Source organism: Neofelis nebulosa, chromosome 11 (assembly GCF_028018385.1).
Source record: "Neofelis nebulosa isolate mNeoNeb1 chromosome 11, mNeoNeb1.pri, whole genome shotgun sequence".
Lineage (NCBI taxonomy): Eukaryota > Metazoa > Chordata > Mammalia > Carnivora > Felidae > Neofelis > Neofelis nebulosa.
The window spans coordinates 10,298,198-10,311,154 of record NC_080792.1 but is presented as its reverse complement, the minus strand read 5'-3'; positions in this window follow the sequence as shown (position 1 = coordinate 10,311,154).

Below are 12,957 nucleotides of genomic sequence, written 5' to 3'. Positions count from 1 at the left end.
TAGGGGTGAATTTTAATGTGAACTTGAACGCAGCCAAGTTTTCCCACTGCAAAATGTTTCTTTGCTTATAGACATGTTTTCTTCAAGTGTAGCTATAAACCTTTATTTTTCCCTTAAGCATATGACCACATGGTCGAATAGAGTAAAATACCACTATAAACTAGTAGGCAATAAGTTTGGACAGTACTGAAAAACTCTAGAATATATTGATAAAGAATGATGTGAAATGAACACCATACCTGCATACACACATACATACATACACATGTGCGTGTGAATGTATCATCAGATTATGGTTGACGCAACTGTGAACCAATCAACACTGAAGCACACCAAGAATACTAAGTTGCTTCAATTAGTAGAAAGGTCTGGCCTGCCAGATAACATCAAGTATTGACTCTGTGCATCTTTCTGGAATGTGCTGAGCTGCTTTGCAGGCCACTACAGAGTGATCCTGTGGAATCCAGTTCCTTAAGACATCTTTAAGTGGAGACCATTGAGCAAGCTAGCCAAGAATGAATGGTGGCTGAGTGAGTGTGAGAGATTGGCTGATCTTAGTCAATCCCTTGAAGGTAGCGTGGATCTTCCACTCTCCTCACTAGCTTGCTTGCTCACAATTGCCATGTTGCCTGTTGACGAAAATAAGTGAAAACTGTTTAAGCTAAGTGGTGAAAATGTGCAGTTTCTCTGGTGTATTTACTACCTATATATCAACACCCAGTTTCTTGTCTTAACCTTAAGACATAATTTGGGTCATTGGATGATTAATTAATTGAATACATTTTATCATATGACTTCCTGAACTTGTCTAGTTTTTACTTTCTATATGTTTTGCCAAGATCTAACAGGAAAAGAAACCCTAGCCCTGATATGCAGCTGTGATTATATGAGTAAAGTAGATCCTGCCTACATTATCAACAAAACAAAACTAAATCCCTTACCGTGACAAAATATTCTCGTCAGACTTTTCCCCCACCTAACTACCTTCTTAGAGGTTGTTTGTCTTTATCACAAACCTATTTTCCAACCTCCTAAAACAAAACAAAAGTATAATAGATGGTTCATAGCTTTCTACACTGGAAATCACTTAGATTCGTTCATTGGCAGTATTTAATTCTTGTTCACATCCCTATTGAATGCATGTCAGACAGAGAACCAGTACATAATCGTGGTGTTATATAGGCTCTTAAACATATAAGTCATGAGGGTGAATAAAATATGAAAGTTAATGCCTTACCTATAGATAAGAACTACACAGAGAAAATAAGAGAACCTTAAAGCAAATGAATATAAAATGAGAAAAATGTTATTTGAGTTGAATAAAATTTTGAAGGACATATAAAACAGTAAGCCACAAATTATTTGAGGAGGTAATGGACTGAAAAATAAGAGGCCATGAACTGAAGCTAAAGCTAAGAAAAGAGAGTACACCAAGGGAGTTCATGAAAAATGTCCTCGGGCAGAGGGTGATTAGTGTATGGAACAACAAGCAATTAGAGGCAAAGAACATCATTATAAAATCTGACCACTGCTCCTCACATGGATGGATATAACTTGGCGGCAGAGTCTTTAATCCTCAAATTCTCCTGTACAAGATGAAAGGCATATAGAAGAGATATTTAAATTAATATATGTATGCACACACAGACACACACACACACACACACACACACACACAGACATATAATACACTCAAGTAAGTGATTGATTTTATTTTTTTTTTCAATGTTTTTTATTTACTTTTGGGACAGAGAGAGACCGAGCATGAACGGGGGAGGGACAGAGAGAGAGGGAGACACAGAATCGGAAACAGGCTCCAGGCTCCGAGCCATCAGCCCAGAGCCTGACGCGGGGCTCTAACTCACGGACCACGAGATCGTGACCTGGCTGAAGTCGGACGCTTAACCGACTGCGCCACCCAGGCGCCCCTGATTTTATTTTAAAATAAGAGGACACATGAGTGTATGGACATATGGAGCATATGTAGGAAAGAATAATTATGGACTATTAAACTATTGGGATCAATACTCATTTGGGATAACAACATCAATACAGATCAAGTAGGTCTAAAGGTGATGTTCAACAGCCGTAGAGAATACCGTGAGGAATGTGGCAAGACCCTGGCATCCAGGGTGACCCCACATTTTCCCCTGTGAGACCTACACTTTCAACGTCACTTTTCAATCAGTTAAATTAAGATAATATGATGATATGACTTTAGTAAAATAATTATTTCAAGGATTTTATTTTAAAGCAATATATTAGCTATATGCAAAGCTAAATCTTTTCAGGGGAAACAGTGTCATGAGAAAACCGAATAGAAGAGAAACACATTTTCAAGAGGGTGTCTGGAATTTAAAACATTAACTACGTGCCAGGCGTAAGACTTTTGTAGGGGTTCTTGTGCAGCCAAGAAGAGTACAGTGAATATGTGACACAGGATTGAGGGAAGTACAAAAGCTGATGACAGCAATTACATGATTCTGCCCGAGTCTGTCTCTGAAAGGAAATTTCTAAGCTAAGAAGGTTCTGAGGTTCTTACAAAAAAACTATGATAACTTTGTAAGAGTGACTCTCTTTCCCCTGATCCGTATTCTTTCAGGAATAAGGTGATAATACAAGTCTGTTAAATAAAGTGGAGAAGGATACTGCTTCCAGGAAGTTGTGAATCCTGGAGAACCATGGAAAGCATGGAAGCATGGAAAGAGGCATGCAGAACACTGAAGCCTGACAATGTAACATGTTAGACTCAGTCTTATAGACAATAGGAATCACGCACACATGACCGAGCTCAACTGGCCAGATGTCCGAGATAAATGCAGATGTTGGGTTCGTAGGACTCCTAAGCTTTGCTGCATTTATCAGGTACAATTTCTAGAGTTATGAGGGAAAAAAAAGTTAATACTGAAAATCCCTTGCGAAACAATTGTGTCGAAACCACATGCAACACACTAGAGTTAAAATGGTTGACATGGAGGGCACACCTGGGTGGCTCAGTCCGTTAAGCGTCCAACTCTTGATTTCCACTCAGGCCATGATCTCACAGTGCGTGGGTTCGAGCCCCATGTCTGGCTCCACACTGACAGTGCAAAGACTGCTTGGGATTCTCTCTTTGTCCCTCTCTTCCTGCTCCTCTCTCTCTCCCCCTCTCTCTCAAAATAAATAAATAAACTTTAAAAAATATTTTAAAAATGGTTGAAATGGAGGAAGGGTGACAGTGCCTGAGGTAATATCCTGAGCCAATTGAAAGACAATGTCATACTTTACTGAAGAGAGCACTGCTTTAAAGCTGAGTAATAATTCCAGGCCAGACACAAGGGACATACAAGAGAGATTTCCAAACTATAGGAAATAAACTCTATTGGATACAGCTCTTCATAAAAGTTTTCTTTGAAAATTATTTTCACTTAATGTGTAGTCATGAATCTAACGCTAGTGAATATGTGTTTACTATGATTCATGTTCTCAGCTGGGCATTGGGGAACACCATGCCTCACCAATAGTCACATGGAGTAGTGACAGTAATGTCCATAAGCAAGGCCGATTCAGTGTTAGACAGTGGCAATTGCCATCCTAAAGGGCAATGGGTGAACATTAAATTATTGCTGTTTCTGTTTATTTTCACTTTCATGACAAATTCGTTGGAAGACTTGTTCAATTCACTTCGAGAAGGAGGTGCAATGGCAAGCTATGGTTTTGATGGCAAGGATCATAGAGATTAGAGAATAGAAAGGAGCATCTGAAAAAGTGAGGATAATTGTTTCCAAAAGAGAAAGTGCAGTAGAGCTCACCCACAGCCTTTGGAATGCTCATATGTGCGTAGGCAGAGGGGATGTTCTGTGATGCTTCAGAGGGGAGTCAGAGGAAACTCAGGAAGAAGTTATAGCAAAGCATACGTTATGTGAAAGTGTTTTCTAACAATTGGTGTTGGCCAGGAGAGAGACGTTACTGAAACTACTTAAGGAGACTCAAAGGAATTATATACCGGTGTTAGGATTGGAGTCTATTTTCCGGAAGGCTTTATGTTGAAGAGGTTAAGAGCATAACCTTTTAGAGTCAGATAGACCTTGGGCCAAATGTCAAACCTACAACACACCGGCTGTCTCATCTTGGGCAATTTACTAATCTCTCCAAGCTTCAGTTCAATCAGAATAGCACTGATAACAATGTCCACTTGGGGAGATGTGTGGATGACGTGAGGTGAGATACCTAGATAAGTCAGAGGAGCGTTTGGTATGCAGGAAATCTTGTTATTCTCTTTCACTAATAGTTAGATCACGCACTAATAATACATCAATTGAGGGATTATTTGAATTCCGGTATCGATAACCCCCATCGTTATTTATAATTTATAGCTCCATGGTTATTATTAGTTAACAAAAATATGAAAAATAAAACATTAGTTGACCTACTGTAAAATATTGAGGAAAGATTAGTCCTCGGAAAGAAAAAAAAATCATAAAAACAAAAACAAGTGTTATGTATTTCTAGGAATCCTTTTTTTTAAAGTTTTAAAAGATTTTATTCAAATTCCATTTAGTTAACAGACAGTGTAATATTAGATTCAGATCTACAAAATAGTGCTTCAACACTTCCATGCAAATCAAAAGTGCACTCCTTAATCCCATCACCCATTTAACCCATCTCTACACCCACCCCTTCTGGTAAACATCAGTTTGTTCTCTAGAGTTACAGCCTGTTTCTTTATTTGCCTTTCTCTCTCTCTCTCTCTCTCTCTCTCCCTCTCTTTTTTTTTCCTTTTGCTTGTTCTTTTTTTTAATTCCACATATAAGTGGATTCCTAGCATATTTCTTTCCCTGACTTATTTCGTTTAGCATAATACTCTCTAGCTCCATCCATGTTGTTGCAAATGGTAAGATTTCGTTCTTTTTTTACCTCTAAGTATATTACATTGTAATACAATACATTGTAATCACAATACATATGTGATACATATACATCACATATACTTTATCAATTCATCAGTCGATGGACACTTGGGCTGTTTCCAAAATCTGGCTGTTGTGGGTAATGCTGCTATAAACATCAGGATATGTATCCCTTTGAATTAGTATTTTTGTATTCTTTGCATACCTAGTAGTGCGATTGCTGGATCTTAGGGTAGTTCTATTTCTAACTTTTTGAGGAACTTTCATACTGTTTTCCAGAATGGCTGCACTGGTTTGCATTCCTTCCAACAGTGCAGGAGGGCTCCCCTTTCTCCAAGTCCTCACTAACACCTCTTGTTACTTTGGTTGTTGATTTTAGCCACTCAGACAGGTATGAGAGGATATTGTAGTTTTGATTTGCGTTTCCCTGATGATGAATGATGTTGAGAATCTTTTCATGTGTCTGTTGGCAAACCGTATGTCTGTTTTGGAAAAAGGGCTGTTCGTGTCTTCTGCCCATTTTAATCAGATTATTTGTTTTTTGGGTATTCTTTGTTTTTTTTTTTTTGGTATAAGTTCTTTATTTTGGATACTAACCCTTCATCAGATATGTCATTTGCAAATATCTTCACCCATTCTGTAGGCTGCCTTTTAGTTTTGTTGATTGTTTCCTTGGATGTGCAGAAACTTTTCACTGTGATGTAGTCTCAATAGTTTATTTTTGATTTTGTTTCCCTTACCTCAGGAGACATATCTAGAAAGAAGTTGCTATGGCTGATGTCAAAGTAGTTACTGCCTGTGTTCTCTTCTAGGATTTTTGTGGTTTCAGGTCTTACATTTGAGTCTTTAATCCATACTGAATTTATTTTTGTGTATGTTGTAAGAACGTGGTCTAGTTGTATTTATCTTCATGTTGCTGTCCAGTTTTCCTAACACCTTTTGTTGAAGAGACATTCTTTTTCCAACTGGATATTCTTTCCTGCTTTGTCAAAGATTAGTTGAAATTACAGTTGTGAGTTTATTTCTGGGTCTTCTATTTTGTTCCATTGGCCAATGTGTCTGTTTTTGTGCCAGTGGCATACTGTGTTGATCACAACAGCTTTGTAATATACCTTGAAGTCTGGGAATTGTGATCCCCTAGCTTTGCTTTTCTTTTTCAGGGCTGCTTTGACTTGGTTCCATACCAATTTTAGGATTGTTCGTTCTAGCTCGGTGACAAATACTGTTGATATTTTTATAGAGTTTGCATTAAATGTGTAGATTGCCTTGTGTAGAATAAACATTTTAACAGGATTCGTTCTTCCAGTCCATGAGCGTGGAATGTCTTTCCATTTCTTTGTGTCATCTTCAATTTCTTTCATCAGTCTTTTAGTGTGGGTCTTCTTCATTTCTTTGGTAAGGTTTATTCCTAGGTATCTTATTGTAAGGGTGCAATTTTCAACGGGCTAGATTCCTTAATTGCTTGTTCCGCTGTTTCATTATTAATGTACAGAAATGCAACAGATTTCTGTACATTGATTTTGTCTCCTAACAATTTACTGAATTAATTTATCAGTTCTAACAGTTTTTGGTAGGTACTTTTGGGTTTTTCATATATAGTATCATGTCATCTAAAAATAGTGGAAGTTTGACTTCTTCCTTGCCAATTTGGATGCTTGTATTTCTACTTGCTGTCAGATTGCTGAGACTAGGATTTCCAGTACTATGTTGAATAACAGTGGGGAGAGTGGCATCCCTGTCTTGTTCCTGACCATAGAAGAAAAAGATCTCAGTTTTTCCCCATTTAGGATAATATTAGCTGTAGGTTTTTTGTTTTTGTTTTTGTTTTTATCATGAATGGATGTTTTTCTTGGTCAAATCCTTTTCTGCATCTATTGAAACGATAATATGTTTCTTATCCTTTCTTTTATTGATGCGATGTATCACATTGATTGATTTGTAAATATTGAACTACCCTTGCAACTCAGGAATAAATTCCACTTGATTGTGGTGAATGATGGTTTAATAATATGTTATTGAGAATTTTTGCATCTATGTTCATCAGAAATATTGTCCTATAGTTCTCCTTTTTGGTGTTGTCTTTATCTGATTTTGGTAGCAGGGTGATGCTGGCCTCATAGAATTCATTTGGAAGTTTTACTTCTTTTCTATTTTTTGAATAGTTTGAGAAGAATAGGTACACACTATTTCTTTAAATGTTTGGTAGAATTTGCCTGGGAAGACATCTGACCCTGGGCTTTTGTCTGTTAGGAGGTTTTTTGATTACTAATTCAATTTATTTGTTAGTTATTCGTCTTTCTCCGTTTTCTACTTCTTTCCTTGTTTTAGTTTTGGTAGTTTATATGTTTCTAGGAATTTATTCATTTCTTTTTGGTTGTCCAATTTGTTGGCATTTTTTTCATAATACTCTCTTATAATTGTTGCATTTCTGTAGTGTTGGTTGTTATGTCTCCTCTCTCATTTGTAATTTTATTTATTTTGGTCTTTTCTCTTTTCTTTTTGATAAGTCTGGTTAGAGATTTATCAATTTTATTAATTTTTTCAAAGAACCAACTAGTGGTTTCATTGATCTGTTCAATTACTCTTTTTTTTGTTTCTATATTATTTATTTATATTCTAATCTTTATTATTTCCTTCCTTCTGGTGGCTTAGGCTTCATTTATTGTTCTTCTTTTAGCACCTTTAGGTATAAGGTTAGGTTGTGTGCTTGAGATTTTTCATGTTTCTTGATGTAAGTCTGTCTTGCTATATACTTCCCTCTTAGAACTGCTTTTGCTGCATCCCAAATGTTTTGGACTCGTGTGTTTTGATTTTCATTTGTTTTCATGTTTGTTTGTTTGTTTGTTTGTTTGTTTTACTTCTTTATTTTCTGGTTGACCCATTTATTGTTTAGAAGCATGTTATTTAACCTCCATATATTTGTGGTCTTTCCAGATTTTTTTTCTTGTAGGTAATTTCTAGTTTTCTAGCATCATGGTCAGAGAAGGTGCATGGCATGACTTCAATCTTTTCATATTTGTTGAAGCCTGATTTGTGATCTAATATGTGGTCTATTCTGCAGAATATCCCAGGTGAACTTGAAAAGAATGTGTATCCTGCTGTTTTGGGATGGAATGTTCTGATATATCTGTTAAGTCTATCTGGCCCAATGTACCATTCAATGCCATTGTTTCCTTGCTTATTTTCTGTTTAGATGATCTGTCCCTTGATGTGATTGAGGTGTTAAAGTCCCCTAATATTGTATTATTATTGACTAGTTCCTTTATGTTTATTATTATTTGTTTTATATATTTGGGTGTCTCAATGTTGGGTGCATGAATGTTTACAATTATTATATCTTCTTGTATTTCCCCGTCTTTGTTTCTTGTTACAGTCTTTGTTTTGAAGTCTATTTTGTCCAATACAAGTATGGCTACCCCAGCTTTCTTTTGACATCCATCTGCATGATAAATGTTTCTCCATCCCTTCACTTTCAATCTGCAGGTGTTTTAGGTCTGAAATGAGTCTCTTGTTGGCAATGTATAGATGGGTCTTTTTTTCTTTTAATCTATTCTGACACCCTGTGTCTTTTCATTGGGGCATTTAGTCCATTTACACTCAAAGTAATTGTTGATAGACATGTATTTATTGCCATTTTATTACATGTATTGTGGTTGTTTCTGGACATTTTCTCTGATCCTTTCTTGTCTTCCCCTTTTTCATGGTTTGCTGATTTTCTTTCACAGTATTTTTGTTTTCCTTTCTCTTTATCCTTTGCATGTTTATTAGTGGTTTTTGATATATGGTTACCACTAGGTTCGTATATAACCTCTCCTGTAAGTAGCAATCTACATTAAATTGATGTTCAATCAAGTTTGAACCCATTCTTTTCCCCTCTCCTCCCCACAATTACTATATTATATCCTTTTTGTGTGTGTGAACTTTTTGATGCAAATATTTATTTGTATAGCTTTTTGTTTCTGTCTTTTTACTCACTTTTTGTCTCTCCTTTCCACTCAAAATGTCCCCTTTAATATTTCTTGCAAGACTAGTTTGGTGATCACAAATCCCTTTATTTTTTTTGTCTGGGAAACTCTTTATCTCTCCTTCTATTCTGAATGATAGCTTTTGTTGGATAGAGTATTCCTGGCTGCAGATTTTTCCCATGCAGCACTTCTAATATATCCTTGCTATTCCCTTCTGACTTGCCAAGTTTCTGCTGAAAAATTTCTAGCTAGCTTTATGGATTTTCCTTTGTAAATTAAGGACTTCTTTCATCTTGCTGCTTTTACTATTTTTTTCTTTATCACTATACTTTGCAACTTTAATTCAATATGTTTTATTGTTGGCCTATTGTTGATTTTGATGGGAGTTCTCTGTGCCTCCTGGATACGAATGTCTGTTTCCTTCCCCAGATTAGGGAAGTGTTCAGCTATTATTTCTTCAAATAAATTTTCTGCTCCCTTTTCTCTCTCTCCTTCTTCTGGAACTTCTATAGTATACATGTTATTACTTTTGATGGAGTTACTGAGTTCCCTAAGTGTATTCTCATTTTGCATAATTATTTTTTCTCTGTTTTCTTCAGTTGTATTACTTTCCATTAGTTTCTCTTCTATGTCACTAATTTATTCCTCTGCTTCTTCCAGTTGACTGGTGATTGCATCAAGCAAGTTTCCAATCTCACTTATCATAATGTTCATCTCTGTGGTAAGGATCTCAGTGATGTCTTCTACTCTTTTCTCAAACCCAGTGAGTATCCTTACGATCATTTCTTTACATTCTCCAGCAGGCACGTTACTTATGTCTGTTTTGTTTAGGTCTCTGGCTATGGCCTATCTTGTTCTTCCATTTGGGATATGTTCCTCTGTTTTTGAATTTTGTCTAAGTCTCTTCCTTCTCTGTGTTAGAAAAGCCAGTTATGTCTCCTATTCTTGAAATTGGTATCCTTATGAAGAAGAGGTCATGCAGTGCCCAATGCCTACTGCTTCAGAGAGTGTTTCTGGTGTGTCTGCATGTCTATTATTGTGTTCTGGTTGCTCTATCCTTCAGGCCAGTAATCTGCAGAAGCTCTCCTTGCCTGCTGTGGGCAGTGTTTGGTCCCTAGTCTGAATGCGGTGAATTTTAACTAGGTGTGCTCTGGTCTGCTTGTGAAATGAAATCTGTCACCACTTCCACTAGAACTGAGGCCCTGAAAAACTCTGTTTGGGAGACATGGTCTGGGCTGGGGTTTTTGCTGGTCTTCTGGGGAGGGTTCTTGTGCACTGGGACTGAGGCAAGCATGACCAAGAAGGGCAGATTCACCTGGTTGCAGGGGACTGGGACTTAGTTTAAGCAAGTTAGGCAACCAGTGTCCACATTGTGCTACTTCCCACAGGTGTCTTTGTATTTATGCTGAGGGGCAGGGGAGGGAAATGGTGGTGGCCAGCTCCTTTGTTCCTGGAGAAGTTTCTCTCAGGGACACACTTCAAAAAGACCAAATAATTTCCCCATTGTGTGCTCCAGGTGCTCTCTGATTGCTGTTTACAGGTTGTCTGCCCCCCAGGGTTGCTTGCAAGCTTTCTTTTCAGGACTAGTGCAGTGCCCTCAGGGCTCAATTCTGGCCAAGTCTGTGAACTTTAAAACTCCAGGCTTTAAGCCCCCACTGGTTGCAAGGACTCACAAAAAAAATCCCCTCTCATTTACCAAGCGATGGCTTTGTGCATTCCCCTGTGTATTCCTCTGTCTTTTGCTCTTCTCTATAACCACAACTCCAACCCCTCTGCTGCACCCATGATACATTTCTCTCCTGAACCATGGCTCTTCACTTCCTGCCTTCTTTGATGTGGTCTCTTCTCTCCCTTTAGTTGTGGAGTTTGTTCTGAAAGTCTTCAGGTTGATTTCTTGGGTATTTAAAAGTATTTGATAATTATCTACTTGTTTTTGTGGGACTAGACAAGCCTAGGCCCCTCCTACTCTGGCACTATCTTTCTGCTCAGCTTTATTTCTAAGAACTCTTGTCCTAGAATCTGTAATTGTTAAGTAATGATGAAATAAGTAATTTTTTATTATTTCAGAAATTGTTATTTAAGAAAGACTGGAAAATATCAGGTTCAATGAAAAGTATAAACACATGAAACTTAGACAAAAGTTACATTTGATATATGAATGAAATTAAGTCATATGGAAAAAAAATTATCACCACTTGCACCATAAAATGCATATACTTGAAAATTAGAAATTCACAAGGAGAAGAGGACTCTTGTGGATTTCTCAAACACTTCCTGCAGTAATCAGCATACCTTATAAATATTGAGAGCAATTTTGACCTGGTCATTTCATGATTAAGAATATTTTCAAGGTTCTACAACTATGGCTGTATCAGTCAGGGTGTGATCAGAGAAACAGAATCATGATATGATAAGTAAAAAGGGTTTTATGAAATCACTAGAATTTATGCAATTGTGGGAACTGATGAAACAGTATTTCTTAGATGGTTACTTCTGCATCGGGTGATGGGGAACGAGGTCAGCTGGGCAGGCAGTGAAAAAGAGAAGGTTCTGAGAAAGTTCTGAAGTAGGAAAAAGACAAACCAGGACCTATGTGAATTCAGGCTCACAAGAGCAGGCTGGGATTCACATTCCTCTCTCACTGTCTCCTGCTACCTAGTAAACCTGGTTGGTATAAATTATTGAGATTATATGAAATTTCTAAATAAGCTTGGGAAAATTAATCTATTTAGCATGTAGAGCCACCCTGTTGAAGAACCAGTTATGTCATTCTAATTTTTCATTGCTACTTTCCATCTGTCAGTAGTGTTTTAATACTTTCTTCCTGTGTGTTTGTGAACATTTCTCCTCAAATTTATTCCTCAATGTTAACATTCCTTGTTGCTGTTGGAGATGGGGTTTTTCTATCATTATATTCTCTAATTGGTTACTATTTATGTATATGAAGACTGTCAGTTTTTATACATTAATTTATATCTTGCCAGCTCAATATATTCCAAACAAACATATCCACAAAAGGTGGTGATTTCATACTAATTGATTAATCTTTCCAAATTCCATCACCTAATAACCCTCCCCCTTACATATTCAATTGTAGTGTAGGAAGCTTCTCATCTTGGAGGATATAAATCTACTGTATTTCCATGAAGAAAAATGCTGGTGTTAGGACATTCTTCATGTGGATACTTAGGATTAAGTGGATTCTGTGGATACTTTGGATTAAGAATCTGTGGATTCTTAGGTTTATTAATATGATAATTTTTATTAGATTTCCTAAATTAAATCAACTTTGCATATCTGGAATTCGTTTCATCTTTTAAGGTATAGAAATAACACCCCTCCTCTTTAAAGTCTAATTGTTTTACCATTATTATATCAAAAACCCTAAATGTTCTGGGATATCATGCTATTTGTCTGCTTGCTAATGAATTAGCCTGCCAGTTTCTTGGATGCTAGCACAAGACAAGATTCCTGGTCACATAAGAAGGGCAATTCCTTATTCACAGGAATAGCAGTACACAGAGTATCAAAATTTTGACACTGGTTCCCACAGCCACAGCTCCTACGGGGTGAGACAGACAGAGGCCAGATGGCACCTGCACATTTCAGTGGGTTCTGTTACGGGAGAGGAAGCTGAGAAAATATTGTATAATGAGCAGTAAGCATATCTGACTTGCTCTGTAAACAGACACCATATCTAGCTTCCAAACTGTATGCTATATACATATCTTTGAAAAAACAGGATGCTCTGAAGAATGGTTTCCAGCAATCCTCTCAAAATGTAGATTCAGATGTCCTTTATCTCTGAAAATTTAATTAATTATAATTATAAATATTAATAGTTAAATGATTTCAATTCCTTTGAATACTCCATTTAGAGTATCCTTTTATTTGCCTTCCATTTTAACTACTTTCCTCTCAAATATTTTAATTCTTTATTTTCTTCATTTTTACATCCTTGCTTTCTGTTTTCCCTTCCTGGCTTTCTTCATTATCCCTTATTAAATATGCAGTTAATTCTACTCTCCTTTGGGCACCTTGTACATTATCTTCAATTTTTTAATTATGTTGATCTTTTCTGCCTCATAGTTCCTTAAATAATT